Raw genomic sequence first — 21,500 nt, 5'->3', positions numbered from 1 at the left:
GCCGCTGGGTGCGGATTAAAAGCAGATTTTATCACAGATGTGTCGCAGCCACCAAAATCCTGCGGTTTAAAGGTCGGGCCTGAATGGCTCCGAGGAAGTCGGGTGCTGTTGAAAGCTTCGGGAATAAAGCTTTGGGAATAAAGCTTCGGGGATAAAGCTTCGGGAATAAAGCTTCGGGAATAAAGCTTCGGGAATAACCCCAGACGGGTTCTGGGGCTGCAGAGATCCCACTCCGCTGGGCACAGCCCTTTGAAGCAGGCCCAGCCCAGGGGTTTAACCCTCATGCAAACGAGCAATTAATGATTTGTCAGATGAAAGTTCGCTGCTCCGGAAGGTTTGGTGGTGGAGCAGCTTCTCACGGATGGGATGGGATGGGATGGGATGGGGTGGGATGGGATGGGAGGGATGGGGTGGGATGGGATGGGGTGGGATGGGATGGGGTGGGATGGGATGGGGTGGGATGGGATGGGGTGGGATGGGATGGGAGGGATGGGGTGGGATGGGATGGGATGGGGTGGGATGGGATGGGATGGGATGGGATGGGATGGGATGGGATGGGATGGGATGGGATGGGATGGGAGGGATGGGGTGGGATGGGATGGGGTGGGATGGGATGGGAGGGATGGGGTGGGATGGGATGGGATGGGGTGGGATGGGATGGGATGGGATGGGATGGGATGGGATGGGATGGGATGGGATGGGTGGGATGGGATGGGTGGGATGGGAGGGATGGGATGGGATGGGAGGGATGGGATGGGATGGGATGGGAGGGATGGGATGGGATGGGATGGGATGGGATGGGAGGGGTGGGATGGGATGGGATGGGAGGGATGGGGTGGGATGGATGGGATGGGATGGGAGGGATGGGGTGGGATGGGATGGGATGGATGGGATGGGATGGGATGGGATGGGATGGGATGGGATGGGATGGGATGGGATGGGATGGGGTGGGATGGGATGGGATGGGATGGGATGGGATGGGATGGGATGGGATGGGATGGGATGGATGGGATGGGATGGGATGGGATGGGATGGGATGGGATGGGATGGGAGGGGTGGGATGGGGTGGGATGGGATGGGAGGGGTGGGATGGGATGGGATGGATGGGATGGGATGGGATGGATGGGATGGGTGGGGTGGTGCTGGCCCGCCAGAGGATCCTGGAATGGGACATTAAATGTTAGCCCAGGCCATGGGAAGGGACACTCCCGCTGTCCCAGGCTGCTCCAGACCGGCCTTGGACATTCCAGGGATCCAGGGGCAGCCCCAGCAGCTCTGGGCACCTGTGCCCACCCTCAAAGGGAACAATTCCTGCCCAAAATCCATCTAAAGCTCCCCTTCCCCACTCTGAGGCCATTCCCTGGGTCCTGTCCCTCCAGCGCTTGTCCCCAGCCCCTCTCCAGTTCTCCTGGAGCTCTTTAGGCCCTGGAAGGCCTGGGGGGGCAGACACCTGGATCAGGACACACCTGGATCAGGAGACACCAGGATGTGCAGAGACAAGGATGAGGAGCAGACACCAGGATGAGGAGACACCTGGATCAGGAGACACCAGTATGAGGAGTAGATACCTGGCTGAAGACACACCTGGATGAGGACACAGCTGGATTAGGACAAACCTGGATGAGCAAACAACTGGATGTGCAGACACCAGGATGAGGAGCAGACACCTGGCTGAGGACACACCAGGATGAGAAGCAGACACCTGGATGAGGAGCAGACACCTGGATGAGGACACACCAGGATGAGGTGACAGACACCCGGATGAGGAGACACAAGCATGAGGAGGCACCTGGATGAACAGACATCTGGATGAGGAGCAGATACCTGGCTGAGGACACCCCAGGATGAGGACACTCCAGGATAAGGACACCCCAGGATGAGGACACCCCAGGATGAGGACACCCCAGGATGAGGACACTCCAGGATGAGGACACTCCAGGATAAGGACACCCCAGGATAAGGACACCCCAGGATAAGGACACCCCAGGATGAGGACACACCTGGATGAGGACACACCTGGATGAGGACACCCCAGGATGAGGACACCCCAGGGTGAGGACACCCCAGGGTGAGGACACCCCAGGATGAGGACACCCCAGGATGAGGACACACCTGGTGTGTCCTGGACGATCTCCCAAGGCCCTCCCGCCCCTCGCACACTCACCGGAGTTTCCCCGGCTCTCCAGGACCTGTCCGTGCTCCTCGGGCTCACTTTGGGATCCGCAGCTCCCGTCCCGCGTGTCCCCGCGCTGGGGCAGCCCCCGGAGCTCTGCCCGTGGCCGGAGCTTCCCGGGGCTGCCGCCGGCCTGCGACGCCTTCACACGAACCCCCATCGCCGTGTCCTGGGTTAAAAAGCCGCTTTTCCTAACGCCAGGGAAGAAGGCAGCAGAGGTGATGTTCCCTCCCCGAAAGGCCTGTCAGGAGGGGGATAAAAGCGCTTTAATCTGCCCTCAGAAGGCGCCGGGAGGGAGAGCGGAATAAATACGGCCTTATTAATAAATGAGAGGGAGGGGTTGGCATCTCCCCGCTTCTCCACAACACCTCCTCCCTCGGGATTTTTATTTCCCAAGCAGCTTTATTTTGTTTCCTGAGGGTCTGGAGGAGCCGAGGGTTGAGGGATTGTGGCCGTCGCTGAGGCTGTAAAATGTCAGGGCAGCAGCGCCGGGAACCGAGCGCTCCATCAGGTTTTTTCCCTGTGAAATTAAGCGCTTTTATTGCCGAAAATGAGAATTACGGCCCGATGACGGCCCCGTGCGAACCCCAGCGGCGTTCCCGAGCCCAGGAGCCGGGCAGGGAGCAGCTCCCGGCCCGAGGGATGCGGCATCAGAGGGGTGAGGGGGGCCGGGGATGCGGCAGGAGGCGAGTTCTGGGTGTCCCCAGCGCCACAGAGCAGGAGGGGACAAATCCTGCTCCTGGATGGATCTTCCCCCAGGGATGGTGGCACTGCCAGCAGGCTGTGGGGCCACGGCGGTGTCACCCCGAATGTCAGCGTCACCCCGAATATCAGCATCACCCCGAATATCAGCATCATTCCAAATATCAGCATCATTCCCAAACATCTGCATCATTCCCAAACATCTGCATCACCCCGAATATCAGCATCATTCCCAAATGTCCAGGGCCGCTGGGAGGCGGAATGGGGATTCCAGTCCCAGGCAGGAGTCCCAGGTCCTGAACGGGGTTCCCAGTTTGGGGTCCCAGATCCTGGACTGGGGTCCCAGGTCCCAGACCAGATCTCCCTGTCCCAGTTTGGGATCCCAGGCAGGATCTCCCTGTCCCAGTTTGGGGTCCCAGGTCCCAGGCAGGATCTCCCTGCCCAGTTTGGGGTCCCAGGTCCCAGACCAGGTCTCTCTGCCCCAGTTTGGGATCCCAAAGTGCCTCTCCCACTCCCCAGGAGCCCGGGGCCACCACAGCCCCACAGCCCTGTCGAGGCCGAGCCCAGCCGCGCTCTCTGGGGCCGGAAAAAGCCGGGAGGGGAAAAGGCCCGAGGCTGGAGGGGGATTTTCCCGGGAAGCGCTCGGGGCCCGCACCTACAGAGACGCAGCTGACAACAAAGATGTTCCGCTAAACCTAACACGAGAGGCGAACAGCTCCGGCGCGAGGCGACTAATTAGACTCTAATTAATTTGCATTTCACAAGAGAGGCAGAGATGTCAGAGGGAAAAAAAAATATAAAATTAAATAAATAAAATTCCCCTCCTCCCCGAGCTGAGAGGAGAGCGAGGGGGCGGCTGGGGAGGGATGAGCGGGATTCAGGGGGAGAAGGTGGGAGGGTGAGAGCTCCAGCAGAGGTGTCCGGGGTCTGGAAATACCCCAACAGCTCCTCCCGGGCCTGGCGGGCTCCTTCCTGCCCAGGGGACAAAATCCCGCCGAGGGTGACGCTGAGGAACAGCCCCTTCCCCAAACGGGGGTTTGGGTGTGTCATTCCCCGCGTCCCCGGCCCCGTTCCCGGCTGCTCCCCGAGGAGAAGGATCCCGGGACGCGGAGGGAAGGTTTAGGGCTCCTTCCCACGCCGATGGCACCGGGCGGGAGGTCGCACCCCGGGAGCTGCCGGCGCAGCCGCGGGAATCCTGCGGGGGAAAACCAGCCCTCGGCACGTCCCGGAGCGCTCCGTGATTGGCATCCCTGAATGCCTGAATGCCTGAATTCCTGAATCCCCGAATCCCTGAATGCCTGAATTCCTGCATCCCTGAAACCCTGAATCCCTGCATCCCTGAATGCCTGAATTCCTGAATCCCTGAATTCCTGCATTCCCGAATCCCCGAATCCTTGTCCCATCTCTGCATCATCCCTGCCACATCCCTGCATCATCCCTGAATCCCTGCCCCATCCCTGATTCCCCGAATCCCTGAATCCTTGAATCCTTGTCCCATCTCTGCATCCCTGAATCCCTGCCCCATCCGGGACATCCCCGGGGACACTGGGGACACTGGGAGACACGGAGGACACTGAGGGACACTGGGGGACACTGGGGGACACTGGGGGACACTGGGAGACACTGGGGACACTGGGGGACAATGGGGGACACTGGGGGACACTGGGGACACTGGGGGACACGGGGGGACACTGGGGGACACTGGGGGACACTGGGAGACACTGGGGACACTGGGGGACACGGGGGGACACTGGGGACTCTGGGGGACACTGGGGACACTGGGGGACACTGGGGGACACTGGGGGACACTGGGGACTCTGGGGGACACTGGGGGACACTGGGGGACACTGGGGGACACGGAGGACACTGAGGAACACTGGGGGACATTGGGGACACTGGGAGACACTGGGGGACACTGGGGGACACAGGGGGACACTGGGGGACACTGGGGACTCTGGGGGACACTGGGGACACTGGGGGACACTGGGGGACACTGGGGACACTGGGGGACACTGGGGACACTGGGAGACACAGGGGGACACTGGGGGACCCTGGGGGACACTGGGGGACAATGGGGACACTGGGAGACACTGGGGGACACTGGGGACACCGGGGACCCTGGGAGACACTGGGGGACACTGGGAGACACAAGGGGACCCTGGGGGACACTGGGGGACACTGGGGGACATTGGGGACGCTGGGGGACACAGGGGGACACTGGGGGCTCCCAGGGCCCCTCCTGCCCCATCGCGGCCCCCGGAGCCCACCCCGAGCCCCCTTTTCCCTTTTCCCCTCGCCCTCCAACGCGGCGCGTTCTCAGCACCGACTGCGCTCCGTAAACGCGCCGAGGGGGATTTATTTGGTTGGTTTTGGGTTTTTTTTTCTCTTGAAAGCAAAATACCTGCCCAGCACATCAGAGGGGAGGCGCTGAGCTCCGCCGGCTCCTGCCTTTTGTCGCCGATCAAAGCGCTGATGGCAGGGGCGGCTTTCCCTCTCCCCTCGGCTCCGGGATTTGGGGTGCCGGGGACAGGGGACAAGGTCCCCGCCGTCCCCACACGGCACAGGGAGCGCAGAGCGGCCGGAGCACAGCCCGGCTGGGAAAGGAGGGATCGTCCCCAGGGCAGCAGCTCCAGCGGGGTTTGGAAGGGTCTCTCCTCTCTTTCCCCCCCGGGTCCAACAAACCAGCGCAGCCGAAGGTTCTCCTGGGTGATCCTGGGTTCTCCTGGGTGCTCCTGGGGGATCCTGAGTGATCCTGAGTGATCCTGAGTGATCCTTGGTGCTCCTGAATTCTCCTGGGGGATCCTGAGTGATCCTGGGTGATCCTGAGTGATCCTGGGTGATCCTGGGTGCACCCGCGCTCCCTCTGGCCCAGCCCCGGCCCGGAGCCGCCGGGATCCAGGCGGAATCGGGATGAGGCTCGGAGTGACGGAACCAGCGATAGGAGGGCCCGGGCTGGGATTGGAGCACACGGGGAGAACCGGGCCGGGGGCTCCAGCCGGGCAGAACCAGCCCAGCCCCGAGCTTCTCCCTGCCCCGGGGCCGATTCCAGCTCCTCGGGCCCCGGCACATCCCACCCTGCCAAAAAACCGGCCCGTGGAATCCTTAAAAGCGCCACATCCCAAAAAATCCCCGCTGGGTGTGACCCTTGGGGACACGGCTGAGGGGTGACGGTGGCGGTGCCGAGCTCCGTCACCTTCCCAGGGCTTCTCCAACCTTTTCACCTTCGCACCACCGCGGGTTTGCTGCGGCCGAGCGGCGCCGCTGCCTCCTGCCCCAGGCAGGTGACACGGGGACACGCGGGGGACTGTCACCTCCAGGACGTGCCGCTCTCCGGAGCCGCTCCGCACAAAATTATCCGAGGCGGCGGCAGCTGGAGAAAACTCCGGAGAAAGAAATGGCAGCGCTCGTGGCCCGAGTCCAGCGCCGTCCTTCGGGGCCCTTTGCACCAGCCCGAGCCAGATGAAAGATTGATCCCGGCTCCTCCCCGGGGATTTGTGCCTCGGATAATTCGCTCTTCCCACCTCGCTTGTCACCGCCGCGCTCGGGGGTGACAATTCCGGGACGTTCCTCAGCCCTCCGCAGCGATTCGCCCGCGGCTTTGTCACTTGGCGGATCCAAGACCCAAGTGACACCGCTGAGGAGCCGCGGAGCTCCCGGGGGCCCGGGCCTTGGGGTGACTGCGGGGATGTGCAGACCCAGAGCTGGCCATGGAAGGGCTTTCTCTAGCGCAGGGGCAAGAAAATAAAAAATCTGTCTGCTCCAGGAGGATAGATGGGTTCGGAGGGATCGGCGGAGAGGAGAGGGAACGGGGGAAGGGAAGAGCCCGTGGGGTGGGAGGGTTTGGGGTGTCCTCAGGGTGCCCGAGGGACGGGCTGGAGTCTCACCCTGAGCTCAGCCTCGTCCTGCCCCAAACGCCACCCCCGGGATGGGGAATGTCCCGGGAGCTCCCGGGGAGGTGTCACCCCCAGCCCAGGGACAGCCCCTGCTCAGCCCGAGGGGGTTCGGCAGCCCTCGGACTGCCCTGGAGCTCCCGGGAGGAGATCGGGATGGCCTCGAGGTCTGGGACACCCCGGATCCACATCCTGGAGGTCTGCAGACACCCTAAATCCACATTTTGGAGGTCTTGGGACACCCTAAATCCACATTTTGGAGGTCTGGGACACCCCGAGTTCACATCCTGGAGGTCTGGGATACCCTAAATCCACATTTTGGAGGTCCGGGACACCCCGAATCCCCATTTTGGAGGTCTGGGACACCCCGAATCCACACCCTGGAGGTCTGGGACACCCCGAATCCCCATTTTAGAGGTCTGGGACACCCTGAATCCGCGGCCCCTCAATCTCCCCCGGCCCCTCCGGCCGCTGCTGGTGCCGGGCAAAGGCTCCACGCCCTGGGGGAGAGCAGAGGATCCCCCCGGGGCTCAGCGGAGCCCCCCCAAACCCAGCCCTGGCCCGGTCGGGATTCAGCCCCGGAGCCTGACCCGGGCCGGATCCCAGGGGCCCTGGGGGACTCCGGGAGGCGTTTGGAGCCGCCGGATTTACCCAAACCCCGCGGCCGGGAGGGGATGGATCAACCAGCGCTGCCTTTTCCATCCTCCATCCCCATTCCTCCGGGCGGGGCACGGCCGGGTTTATTCCTGGGAGCCCCGGGGGATCGCGAAATCACCGGGAGCATCCACAATCCGGGAATGGTGGGGCTGGAAAGGAGCTCCAAACCCAGCCCACCCCACCCCTGCCGCGGCTTTCCCCATCCCAGCTTCACTCAAACCTCTTCCAACCCGGCCCGGGATGCTCCGGGGATCCAAATTCCATGGAAAACCTGCGCCAGGTTCTCCGCAGGGAGGAATTCCTGCCCCATTCCTCACCCGATGGAAAATGGCCCGGAGCTCCCGGCGCAGCCTTCGATAAATATTGTTAGAAAACGGCAAGATAATAATTATGTCAATTAGAGGATGGCTAATTGGGGCCTGCCGAAGAAAAAGCGCTTTTCTCCCTAATTGCCGAGGCCGCGTGCCCGTGATTGCGTGTGCGCCATCCAAAAATAAAAGGGCGGCCCGAGAGGGGGAAAAGCGTTTCTGTTTGCCCGGGGAGCTCCGGGCTGGGAACTGCGGGATGGATCGGGGAGAGAAATCATCCGCTGGGACACCCACGGCCCGGGAGGGACCGGAGAGGGCACCCAGAACTGGGGAGAGGGGACCCAAAACTGGGGGAGAAGGGATCCAAAACTGGGGGGAAGGGATCCAGAACTGGGGGAGAAAGGGATCCAGAACTGGGGGGAAAAGGACCCAAAATTGGGGGAGAAGGGATCCAGAACTGGGGGAGAAGGGATCCAGAACTGTGGGGAAAGGGATCCAGAACTGGGGGAGAGGAACTCCTGAATTGAGGGGGAAAAGGACTCAAAATTGTGTGAGAGGAATTCCAAAACTGGGGGAAATGGATCCAGGATTGCGGGAGAGGAGATTCAGGATTGAGGAGGGGGAAGGATCCAGAACTGTGAGAGAAGGGATCTAGAACTGGGGAGAGAAAGGAATCCAGAACTGAGGGAGAAGGGATCCAAAATTGGGGGAAAAGGAATCCAGAACTGAGAGAGAAAGGAATCCAGAACTGGGGCAGAGGAACTCCAGAACTGAGGGAGAAAGGACCCAAAATTGGGGAAGAAGGGATCCAAAATTGGGGGGAAAGGGATCCAAACTGTGGGAAAAGGAATCTAGAACTGGGGGAGAGGAACTCCAGACCTGGGGGAGAAGGGATCCAGAATCAGGGGAGAATGGATCCAGACGTGGGGCAGAATGGATCCAGAATTGAGGGAAAAGGGCTCCAGAAGGGTGGGAAAGAGGCTCCCAGCCCAGTTCTGGAATCCCGGGGCACAGGGAGCTCCATTCCCTCTCCAGATCCCCGGGATCAGACCCTCCCTCAGCAAACATTCCCGGGCGCAGGGGAACCAGAATTCCCTCTGAATTCCTCCCTCCCGAGGCTCCAGCTGGAGCTGCGGCAGAGCCTTCCCCACCCAGGCACCAAACCCGTTTTCCTGCCGCTGCCAACCCTTTTCCCAACCAAACCGGCCCCCCAAATCTGCATTGGGCTTTAGCATATTCCCACATCCTGGAAATCCACCGGGAGCGCCAGGCCGGGCCCTGGAGGGCAGGAGGGCAGGAGGGGGAAGGGCTGTAAGCAAAGCAGGAGGGTTCATTTCAAACAGGAGCTTAAAAAAAAAAAATAAAACATGAATTTTAATTTTCTTTTTGGCTGCCCGGGGTGCCGCTGGCACACATGCACAGAGCAGTTATGCAGAATTCCTGCATGGAAATGGGCTGGCTGGCTCCTCCGGGTTTATCAGCTACTCCGGGAGGATCTGCTCCTCCCTGCCCGCGGGGCTCTCCGGCGGTGTCACCGCGCCCTCCCGCCAGGTGACACTGCCAGGGACGCAGAGGTGGCCCAGGGGAGGCCAGAGCTCCCTCCTGCTCCCCATCCCAGGCTCCTGACTGGAATTCCCGACACTCCTCCCCGGGCAGGAGGAGAATTCCAGGCCGGAGCTTGGAGCGACTCGGGCTGGTGGAAGATGTCCCTGGCCGTGACCTCTGAGTGTCCCTCCCGACCCAAATCCCTCCAAACCAAACCCATTCCGGACCTCTGGGATTCCCGGGGCTCCTCTGGGATGGCGGCTCCCGCCCGGGAATTCCGGAGAGGTTTCCAGGCTGTGTCCAGGGGGATCCCTGGGAATGATCCCACAGCCAGAAGAATGTCTGGGAATGGTCCCACAGCCAGAGGGATGTCTGGGAATGGTCCTGGGAATGGTCCTGGGAATGATCCCACAGCCTGGGAAATCCTGGGAATGGTCCTGGGAATGGTCCTACAGTCAGGGGGATCCCTGGGAATGGTCCTGGGAATGATCCCACATCCAGGATGAACCCTGGGAATGATCCCACATCCAGGGAAATCCTGGGAATGGTCCCACATCCAGGAGAATCCTGGGAATGGTCCCACAGCCAGGATAATCCTGGGCCTGGCACAGATGGAAACCCCCCAGGCAGAAAATCCCAAGGGTTTTTCCCACCGCTTCTGGTAAACAGCCACAAAAATTCCAGCCCTGCCCAGCTCCAACCACAACGCCGGCAGGAAACCAGGGATCAATCCCAGCCCCAGCTGCTGCTGCAGCCTCCAAACCCGCGGCGCTGGGTTATCCCGGGATAGGTTATCCCGGGATGGGTTATCCCAGGGATGGGTTATCCCAGGGATGGGTTATCCCAGGGATGGGTTATCCTGGGAATGGGTTATCCCAGGGGATGGGTTATCCCAGGGATGGGTTATCCCAGGGGATGGGTTATCCCAGGATGGGTTATCCCGGGATGGGTTATCCCAGGGATGGGTTATCCCAGGGATAGGTTATCCCGGGATGGGTTATCCCAGGGATGGGTTATCCCAGGGATGGGTTATCCCAGGGATGGGTTATCCCAGGGATGGGTTATCCTGGGAATGGGTTATCCCAGGGGATGGGTTATCCCAGGGGATGGGTTATCCCGGGATGGGTTATCCCAGGGATAGGTTATCCCGGGATGGGTTATCCCAGGGATGGGTTATCCCAGGGATGGGTTATCCCAGGGATGGGTTATCCCAGGGATGGGTTATCCTGGGAATGGGTTATCCCAGGGGATGGGTTATCCCAGGGGATGGGTTATCCCGGGGATGGGTTATCCCAGGGATGGGTTATCCCGGGAATGGGTTATCCCGCGATGGGTTATCCCAGGGGATGGGTTATCCCAGGGGTGGGTTATCCCAGGGGATGGGTTATCCCAGGGGATGGGTTATCCCAGGGGATGGGTTATCCCAGGGGATGGGTTATCCCAGGGGATGGGTTATCCCAGGGATGGGTTATCCCAGGGATGGGTTATCCCGGGGGTGGGTTATCCCGGGATGGGTTATCCCAGGGATGGGTTATCCCAGGGATGGATTATCCCGGGATGGGTTATCCCAGGGGATGGGTTATCCCGGGATGGGTTATCCCAGGGATGGGTTATCCCAGGGAATGGGTTATCCCAGGGAATGGGTTATCCCAGGGAATGGGTTATCCCGGGATGGGTTATCCCAGGGGATGGGTTATCCCGGGATGGGTTATCCCGGGAATGGGTTATCCCAGGGGATGGGTTATCCCAGGGATGGGTTATCCCGGGATGGGTTATCCCGGGAATGGGTTATCCCAGGGATGGGTTATCCCAGGGATGGGTTATCCCAGGGATGGGTTATCCCAGGATGGGTTATCCCAGGGATGGGTTATCCCAGGGATGGGTTATCCCAGGGATGGGTTATCCCAGGGATGGGTTATCCCAGGGGATGGGTTATCCCGGGGGTGGGTTATCCCAGGGATGGGTTATCCCGGGGGATGGGTTATCCCGGGATGGGTTATCCCGGGATGGGTTATCCCAGGATGGGTTATCCCGGGGGTGGGTTATCCCAGGGGATGGGTTATCCCGGGGGTGGGTTATCCCTGGATGGGTTATCCCAGGGATGGGTTATCCCGGGATGGGTTATCCCTGGATGGGTTATCCCGGGATGGGTTATCCCAGGGGATGGGTTATCCCGGGATGGGTTATCCCGGGATGGGTTATCCCGGGATGGGTTATCCCGGGAATGGGTTATCCCGGGAATGGGTTATCCCGGGATGGGTTATCCCAGGGATGGGTTATCCCGGGAATGGGTTATCCTGGGATGGGTTATCCCAGGGAATGGGTTATCCCAGGGATGGGTTATCCCAGGGATGGGTTATCCCGGGAATGGGTTATCCCAGGGATGGGTTATCCCAGGGGATGGGTTATCCCAGGGATGGGTTATCCCGGGATGGGTTATCCCTGGATGGGTTATCCCAGGGATGGGTTATCCCGGGATGGGTTATCCCAGGGATGGGTTATCCCAGGGGATGGGTTATCCCGGGATGGGTTATCCCAGGGATGGGTTATCCCAGGGGATGGGTTATCCCAGGGGATGGGTTATCCCGGGAATGGGTTATCCCGGGAATGGGTTATCCCGGGATGGGTTATCCCAGGGGATGGGTTATCCCAGGGGATGGGTTATCCCTGGATGGGTTATCCCAGGATGGGTTATCCCGGGATGGGTTATCCCAGGGGATGGGTTATCCCGGGATGGGTTATCCCAGGGATGGGTTATCCCAGGGGATGGGTTATCCCAGGGATGGGTTATCCCGGGATGGGTTATCCCGGGAATGGGTTATCCCAGGGATGGGTTATCCCAGGGATGGGTTATCCCGGGGGATGGGTTATCCCGGGATGGGTTATCCCGGGATGGGTTATCCCAGGATGGGTTATCCCGGGGGTGGGTTATCCCAGGGGATGGGTTATCCCGGGGGTGGGTTATCCCTGGATGGGTTATCCCAGGGATGGGTTATCCCGGGATGGGTTATCCCTGGATGGGTTATCCCTGGATGGGTTATCCCGGGATGGGTTATCCCAGGGGATGGGTTATCCCGGGATGGGTTTTCCCGGGAATGGGTTATCCCGGGAATGGGTTATCCCGGGGGTGGGTTATCCCGGGGGTGGGTTATCCCAGGGGATGGGTTATCCCGGGATGGGTTATCCCGGGATGGGTTATCCCGGGATGGGTTATCCCGGGATGGGTTATCCCGGGGATGGGTTATCCCAGGGATGGGTTATCCCAGGGATGGGTTATCCCAGGGGATGGGTTATCCCAGGGATGGGTTATCCCGGGATGGGTTATCCCAGGGATGGGTTATCCCTGGATGGGTTATCCCGGGATGGGTTATGCCAGGATGAGTTATCCCAGGATGGGTTATCCCAGGGATGGGTTATCCCAGGGGTGGGTTATCCCGGGATGGGTTATCCCGGGATGGGTTATCCCAGGGGATGGGTTATTTTGGGCAGGGCTGTGCCAGGCATCAGCTGCTGCTTTGGGAGAGTCTTCCCAGTGGGAAATGGGGACCGGGAACAGCCTCGGATTCGCCGCGATGGGAATTTCTGAGAGAGAGAAATCGCAAAGATGAACCTGATCCACAACCCGGCTTCTTCCATCATCCCCTCCCTGGGCGATTTCCGTGTGGAATTCAACACGCCTGGCAAAAAATGCAGTTTTTAAAATCACCTCCTGGGTTTCCTTCCCGCCCTCCCGCTCCCGGACCTCCCAGGTCCCAAATCGGCCCTTTCACACCGCAAGGACCCGGATTTAGGTGGGATTTGGGGGACAAAAACGTGACGGAGCTGAAGTTTCCCAGAGCTGAGTGTCCGAGGCCAGGCTGGACATCGGGGTTGGAGCATTTGGGGACACTGGGAGGTGTCCCTGCCCCGGGATGAACCATTCCAGGGTTCTCTGGTTCTGTTTGGAGGCCAAACTTCTCAAATCCCGCTCGGATCCGGGGGGATGTGGGCAGGAAAAGGCTCGGGAACACCTCCTGGGGACAGCGAGGTGACAGCAGCGCAGGGGACACCAGGGCGGGGCTGCGGTGACCCCGCGGTGGGCAGAGAGCCCTCAGGTCCCCTGGGTGACCACGGCCACCCTCCGGCCAGGGTCACCGCCACCTCCACACCCTCATTGTGCGGAATCCTCCTCCCCCGGGGCTAAAATCGGGAATCAGCCGATTCCCAGGAGCCTCGTTAAACCGAGACAACATCAGGACGGTCAAATGAGAACTGTGTCCCCCCGGGTGGGTTAAATCAGCGCTGCAGTTCAGAATTGGCAGGAGCTCGTGCATCATTTATCAATTACAAACCGTTTAATTCATCCCGGATAATCAGCTCTCGGTGAGTTGAGTGCCACGGCGGGGTGAAGGCCGGGGAGGACCCGGAATAACCCAAACCTGGGATGTTCCCGAGGCTGGGAAGGGCACGGGGCTCGCTCGGGATGGTCCCAGCCCTGCAGGTGCTCGAAATATTTGGATGTTCCTGCTGGAGGTGGAGACACGGATGGGCCATGAGCCGGGAATGTCCAAAAAGAGATCCAAGGCTCTTCCAGCAGCTCCCTGGAGCCGGGAATTCCCAGCGCTGTCTCACCGTCCCAGCAAGGGAAACGCGGGGAGGTTCAGGGGAGGTTCTTTCCAAGAACAAAAAGTGCTAAAAATAATATTAATTAAAAAAAAATAAAAAAGGAAAAGCCTTTCTGCCCACCGAGAGGAGCCTTCCGAAGGTTGGGAAGAGTTTCCTCCTTTGTGCCCATCGCCCCCGGGCCGGTTCTGGCCGGGGACAATGGGAAGGGCGGCGGGAGAGGGCGGGAGGATGACACCGCTGGGAAAGAGCCTTCCTCCCCCGGGAAAGGCTCTTCCTCCCGGTCCCTGCCGGCCCCGGGATCGCCTCCCCGCCTCTCCCGCAGATATTAAAGGCGAGGAGTTAAGTGGTGGGTAATTACGGCATTGTAGTCGCTAATTACGATCCCACAATGAGATCAGCGCTGCAGCAGGGAAGCAGCTGAGGGTTTGGAGCGGGCTCAGCTCTGAGCTCCGGGAATTCCTGCTGGGAGGGTTCAGGGAAAGGGAGAGGAGGATAAACCTCAACCCATCAACCTCCACCAAACCCCATCAACCTTCCCTAAAAAACCCCAACCCATCAACTTCCCCAAAACTCCAATCCATCAATCTCCCCCCAAAACCATCCCCATCAACTTCCTCCCCAAAACTCCAATCCCATCAACCTCCCACAAACCCAACCCCATCAACCTCCCCCAAACCATCAACTTCCTCCCCAAAACCCAGCCCAATCCATGGCCCATCCCAGCCCAATCCATGGCCCATCCCAGCCCAATCCAAGGGTTATCCCAACTCAATCCATGGGTTATCCCAACTCAATCCATGGGTCATCCCAACTCAATCCATGGGTTATCCCAACCGAATCCATGGCCCATCCCAGCCCAATCCGTGGCCCATCCCAGCCCAATCCATGTTTTAATTCCTTTCCCCAGGAGGGACTTCTCCCTGGTGTCCCTCTGCTCTGACCAATGGCAGTGAGGATGTGTCTCTGTGTCACCAATCAGACTGGTCTGTGGGGAAATAGTATAAAAGGGGGACACAGCCCTGAAATAAAGGGGTCATTTTCAGCCTCCTGAAGTCGTTGTGGTGTCAAACAGAGCCGAGAGCTCCCCAGGCCCCGGCTCCTCCATCCCCCAGCGCCAGCAGCTCTCACTGGGAGTTACTGGGCCCAGTAAAGCCCAGACTGGAAACCACCGTGCGCTCCATTCCCTCTGGAATTCCCGTTTCCTCGGGGAATGACCCCGCTCCAGGGGGTGCAGAGTGAGACACCCATCCGGGGAGCAGAGCCAGGAGCGCCTGGGGGAGCGGGATCAGCCCTGGAACCCCCCAGCGCCTTCTCCTGCGCCCATTCTGGCCCTGCCGGGGGCTGGGACACCCGAGCTGAGGCAGAGGCCGGCAGCGCCGGGCTGATCCCGGCCTGTCCCGGGATTGCGGCAGCCCGGGCGGGCACAGGACAGCTCGGGGGCCGGGATCTCCCACACCCAGCCCGGGGATGAGCCGGGCTGTGCCGCTGGGCGCCGGGCTCGCCCCTCGCCGGAGGGCCCGGGGGGTTTTGGGGAGGTTGGGACGGGCGATAAGGATCGGTGTCAGCCCCCGGTGAGGCACCGGGCACGCCCTGGCCCGGCACGGCCCCGCTCGGCCGCTCTCAGCCGGGATAACCCGGGATAACCCGGGAGAAGCGCAGGAGGGGGATTTCAGGGAATCCCAGGGTGGTTCGGGTTGGGAGAGACCTCGGAGCCCATCCCAAGGGCAGGGACACCTCTGACTGTCCCAGGGGCTCCAGGCCCAGTGTCCAGCCCGGCCTTGGGCACTGCCAGGGGTCTGGGCACCTGTGCCAGGTGTCGCCTGTGCCAGCCCTGCCCACCCTGCCAGGGAAATCTCCCTGCCCAAGAGGCCATCCAGCCCTGCCCCTTCCCGTTTTGTGGCAGAATCTTTATTTATCATTTCATCCCCAAACCCTTTGTGCCTCCGCAGGGATGAGGAAATCAAAGCACGGCTTGTGTCTGCAGCGATGCCGGGGTGAATCACGGGATGGTTTGGGGTGGGAAGGGCCTGAAATCCCATCCAGTGTCACCCCAGCCATGGAGGGACACCTCCCACTGTCCCAGGGACACCTCCCACTGTCCCAAGCTGCTCCAAGCCCAGTGCCCAGCCTGGCCTGGGACATTCCAGGGATCCAGGGGCTTTTCTGGGCACCCTGTGCCAGCCCTGCCCGGGAACAATTCCTGCCCAACATTCCCTGGGGCACTCTGAAGCCATTCCCGGGTCCTGTCCCTTGTCCCCAGCCCCTCTCCAGCTCTCAGAGCCCCTCCAGGCGCTGCCAGGGGCCCTGCAGCGGCCCGGGATGAGCTGGCACGCACGGAAAAAAAAAAAAAATCCTTAATGAAGCCAAGGAGCGTTAATGAGCAGCTGGAAACCATCAACCCGAACCTGTTTTGGCTGCGGGTGCGGCCCCGACGTGCCAGACGAGCCGGGAGCTCCGGGGGAGGAGGAGGAGGAGGAGGAGGAGGAGGAGGCGGTGGTGAAGGCTGAGGCTGCCGCCGCTGCCCTCGGGGCTGTGCGGAGATGAAACGGGCTTTGTAAATCCGCGTCTGCACCCAGGGCTGGGGGAGGAAGGCAGCGGCAGGGAGCAGCCAGCGCCCTGACTCACCGCCCGCTGCCCCCAAGGGCGCCCGAAAGCCGCCCGCCCTTCCCTGGCGCGGCTTCACCCACTGCGAGAACAGCGCGGAGCTGAGGGGAAAGTTAAATCCCTTTTCAGCGCTTTCTGCCTTTTTTTTTTTTTTTTTTTTTTTTTTTTCCATTTAATTCCTTGTTATTACTTTTATTAGCCTCGCTTCTTTGGCTGCGGGGCCTCGCTCGGAGAAAGGAGTGTGGCGTGGGTGTTCCCGGCTGCTGGCGCTCTCCCCGGCTTCAGAGAGAAATGCCAATTACTAATTTCATGGAGATAAGCCATCCTGAAGGAGGGGAGGCAGAGAGAAAAAAAAAAAAACAAACCCAAAAAAACCCGAAAAAACAACAACGAGGAAGGGAAGGAATTAAAAAAAAAAAAAAAAAAAAAAAAAAAAAAAGAAAGGAAAAAAAAAGGGGAATGATGATCACTTTGAAATGCGAAAGTCATTTCTTTATTCTTTTCTCATTGATTGATTTTTATTTGTCTCTCCGGAGGGGTGGGAGCGCCCGAGGTGGGATTGGGATATCCGTGGATAGATCCACACACACACACACAGAGGTGATCCCACATCCTGCTGGAAGCGATTCCCGAGCCTCCTGGAGCCTGGATCCCACCAGTATCCCACCAGTATCGCCCAGTATCGGCCAGTATCGGCCAGTGCCCTGCGCTCAGCACCTCCTCCCTCCCAGCCAGGGCAGAGGCCGCGGAGGGAGGATGATGACGGTGCCCGGAATGAAGCTGGGTGTAGTTTGCATTTTTATTGCTCCAGCCTCAGATTCCAGCCCACAGCAAGGTTTCCAAAAAAAAAAAAAAAAAAAAAAAAAAAAGGATTAGATGCCATAAAACCTTTAATAATCCACCCACATCTTAGGTTTAATTATTGTTTTTACACATGCGGAGCCAACACGCCTGGAGCGAGCAATCAAGGCTCGCACGCCACTCCTCCTCCTCCTCCCGCTTCCCGGCTCTCCCAGGTCTCCTCCTTCCCAAAAAACCATCAACCCCGCTCCTCCCCACAGCCAGCCCCATAAACACCGCCCCACAAACACCGCCCGGCCCCACAAACCCCACTCCTCCCCACAGCCAGCCCCATAAACACATCCTGGCCCCACAAACATCGCCCCACAAACACCGCCCGGCCCCACAAACACCGCCCGGCCCCACAGCCAGCCCCACAAACACCGCCCGGCCCCACAGCCAGCCCCACAAACACCGCCCCACAAACCCCCCCGGCCCCACAGACACCGCCCGGCCCCACAAACACCGCTCCTCCCCACAGCCAGCCCCACAAACACCGCCCGGCCCCACAAACACCGCCCGGCCCCACAAACACCGCCCGGCCCCACAGCCCGGCCCCACAAACACCGCCCCACAAACACCGCCCGGCCCCACAAACACCGCCCCACAAACACCGCCCGGCCCCACAGCCAGCCCCACAAACACCGCCCGGCCCCACAGCCAGCCCCACAAACACCGCCCGGCCCCACAAACCCCGCCCGGCCCCACAGCCCGGCCCCACAAACACCGCCCGGCCCCACAAACACCGCCCGGCCCCACAAACACCGCCCGGCCCCATAAACACCGCCCGGCCCCACAAACCCCGCCCGGCCCCAGAAACACCGCCCGGCCCCACAGCCAGCCCCACAAACACAGCCCGGCCCCACAAACACCGCCCCACAAAAGCTCATCCCGGAGGAGGTGAAGCTCCCTGAGCTCCGCGGTGGGATCTGCGATGGGTGCTGAGGGACCCCGGGCTGCTGGGGACACCCGTGTCCCCACGGGAGCTGCTGGGGTCGGGAATTCCAGGAAATCCTCCTTTTCCAGGGAAGATGATCCCAGCAGTAATTTGGCGCCGTGGAATCGTTGCTGTTTTTTTTTTTTTTTTTTTTTTTTTTTTGGGGGGGGGGGGGGATAAAATAAAATAAAATAAAATAATATAATATAAAATAAAATAAAAATAAACCAATCGGACCTTGGCCTCGGGCTGGTGGAGCGGCTGGGGGCGGCCGGCACAGAGAGCCCCGGGAGGTGGGAATTGTGTCCCTGGGGAAGGGTTAAACTCCAAGTATCCTAAATAAACTGTGTCCAGGCGCCTGCTCCGCGTCCTGAGCACGGCGGTGGCACTGGTGTCACATTTACAGGGGTGGCACTGGTGTGACACCTATGGGGATGGCACTGGTATGACACCTATGGGGATGGCACTGGTGTCACTCTTATGGGGATGGCACTGGTGTCACACCCACGGGGGTGGTGGCACTGGTGTCACATCCATAGGGATGGCACTGGTGTCACACCCACGGGGATGGCACTGGTGTCACTTCTATAGGGATGGCAGTGGTGTGACACCTATGGGGATGGCACTGGTGTCACATTTACAGTGTTGGCACTGGTGTCACACCCGCGGGGATGGCACTGGTGTCACATTTACAGTGTTGGCACTGGTGTCACACCCGCGGGGATGGCACTGGTGTCACATCCACAAGGACCCAACAACAGAAATGCTCAGGGCCACCAGAGCTCTGTGGGGACAGACACGGGCTGGGCACAAATAATCCCATTTCCCTACTGCTGAGGATAAATAACTCCATTAGGCTCCCGGTGAACAGGTTCATTATTATTCATTATTATTGCTATTATTATTAATTATTATCGCCCTCATTACCATTATTATTGTTGTTATCATTAACGCTGTTTTCCCTGTGGCCTGCGGCGGGGGAAGGAATTTTCCCACTTATTCCTGGGCTGGGGGAACCAACCAGTTCCTCCACTGCCGTGCCTGCGGGAGCTCTCCAGCGAGTCCTGGGTCTTCGGGAATTTTCCCTTGGCTCAGCGGTGGGCTGGGGTGGCCGGTGTGTCCCCAGGTGAGGCAGGACATGTCCCACCCCTGCGGTGTCCCTGGGCAGCCCTTGGGCACCGTGGGACAGCGGGAGGTGGCCCTGCCCAGCCCAGGCCACTCTGCCTCTGAGTCATGGCTGGGGAGAGTTTCTACAGCGGGTCCCAGGCGGGACAGGCACCCAGGGCCACCGGGGCCACCAGGGCCACCAGGGCCACAAGAGTCATCAGGGCCACCAGGGCCACAAGAGCCACCAGAGCCACCAGGGCCACCAGAGCCACCAGGGCCACCAAGGCCACCAGGGCCACCAGGGCCACCAGGGCCATCAGAGCCATTAGAGCCACCAGGGCCACCAGGGCCACCAAAGCCACCAGGGCCACCAAGGCCACCAGGGCCACCAGGGCCACCAGAGCCACCAAGGCCACCAGGGCCACCTCCCTGCGGGACTCGTGTCCTGCCCAGGCTGTGTGGCCGCAGGGACAGCAGGAACAATGGCTGGTTTCTTCTCGGCCCGTTAAAATCGCGGCCGGACAAAGGCGGCCTGTGCTGCCCAGATGTTTTATTCATGGCCGGCCCGGGAGCACAGACAACCCGGGATTATTCCGCTGCCCTTTGTGCTCCGTGCCCGCGGGGCCGGGAACAGCACGGCGGGGCCGGGGGACCCTGGTGACACCGCCCAGGGGCTGCTCCTCTCCCCGGCCTGCGGCAGGATTTGGGATCCCCCTCCCCAAGCTGGAGCAGGATTTGGGATCCCCCTCCCCAAACTGGGGCAGGATTTGGGATCCTCTCCCCGGGCTGGGGCAGGATTTGGGATCACCATTCCTCTGGCTGGGGCAGGATTTGGGATCCTCTCCCCGGGCTGGGGCAGGATTTGGGATCTCATTCCCCGGGCTGGGGCAGGATTTGGGATCCCATTCCCCGGGCTGGGGCAGGATTTGGGATCCTTTCCCCAGGCTGGAGCAGGATTTGGGATCTCATTCCCCAAACTGGGGCAGGATTTGGGATCCCCCTCCCCAAACTGGGGCAGGATTTGGGATCCCATTCCCCAGGCTGGGGCAGGATTTGGGATCCTCTCCCCGGGCTGGGGCAGGATTTGGGATCTCATTCCCCGGGCTGGGGCAGGATTTGGGATCTCATTCCCCGGGCTGGGGCAGGATTTGGGATCCTCTCCCCGGCCTGGGGCAGGATTTGGGATCCCATTCCCCAAACTGGGGCAGGATTTGGGATCCCATTCCCCAGACTGGGGCAGGATTTGGGATCTCATTCCCCAAACTGGGGCAGGATTTGGGATCCTCTCCCCGGGCTGGGGCAGGATTTGTGATCCCCTTTACAACTCCATCTGGGTCTCAGGAGCAGGTCTCTCCATGGGGCTCCTGGGAACACGGGGACACAGGACACGGGGACACGGGACACGGGACACAGGGACACGGGACAAGGGGACAGTCCCCGCTCCCAGCAGCAGGAAAAGGTCGCTGCAAACGCGGCGCTGACGCAGAGTCAGCCTCAGTGCCCCCTGGCCGGTTTGAACTGAGCATTAAACCCTCTCCAATCTCCCGTTACTGCCCCATTTCGGGGCGGGCAGGGGCGGTCCCCCTCTGAGAGGCCACCCGGGCACTGGGACACAGGCCCCAAATCTCCGGGAGCCGCAGGGACCAACCCGAGCTCGGCTTTGTCCTGCCGCAGCCCGGCCCTGCAGAATCCCACTCCGGGACACTGGGGAGGATAAAACTGGGGAGAAAAATCCTTTAAAACCCCCCGGGATGTGACCGGGAGGGACCCGCTGGGCCGGGCTGTGTCACCCCTCGGTGTCACCCTCCCGGGCTGGCCCGGTGTCCCCAATCCCCTCGGGCCCTGGCGGGTGCGCGGTGAGTGGTTCCATCTCGGGTTAATCCCTTCCCAAACCGGGACAAACCCGCGGGATGCGCCGAGGAGGATGATGAGGAGGATGATGAGGAGGAAGAAGAGGAGGAGGACGGGAGGTGTGCAGGGAGCTCGGCTGCCACAAATCGCAGAGGAAAGAACAAATGAACAACGAGCAGCAGCCCCGCAGTGACCCCATCGATTTGGGGCCGGTCCCAAGCCTCCGCCACCGGAGCCCAACCGCGTTGGCGAGCCCCGGGGCGACTCCGGGGCTGGAAATC

The sequence above is a fragment of the Sylvia atricapilla genome, chromosome 13 (genome assembly GCF_009819655.1).
Source record: "Sylvia atricapilla isolate bSylAtr1 chromosome 13, bSylAtr1.pri, whole genome shotgun sequence".
Classification (NCBI taxonomy): Eukaryota; Metazoa; Chordata; class Aves; order Passeriformes; family Sylviidae; genus Sylvia; species Sylvia atricapilla.
The sequence above is the reverse complement of the archived record's forward strand: the minus strand, read 5'-3'. Positions refer to the sequence as shown.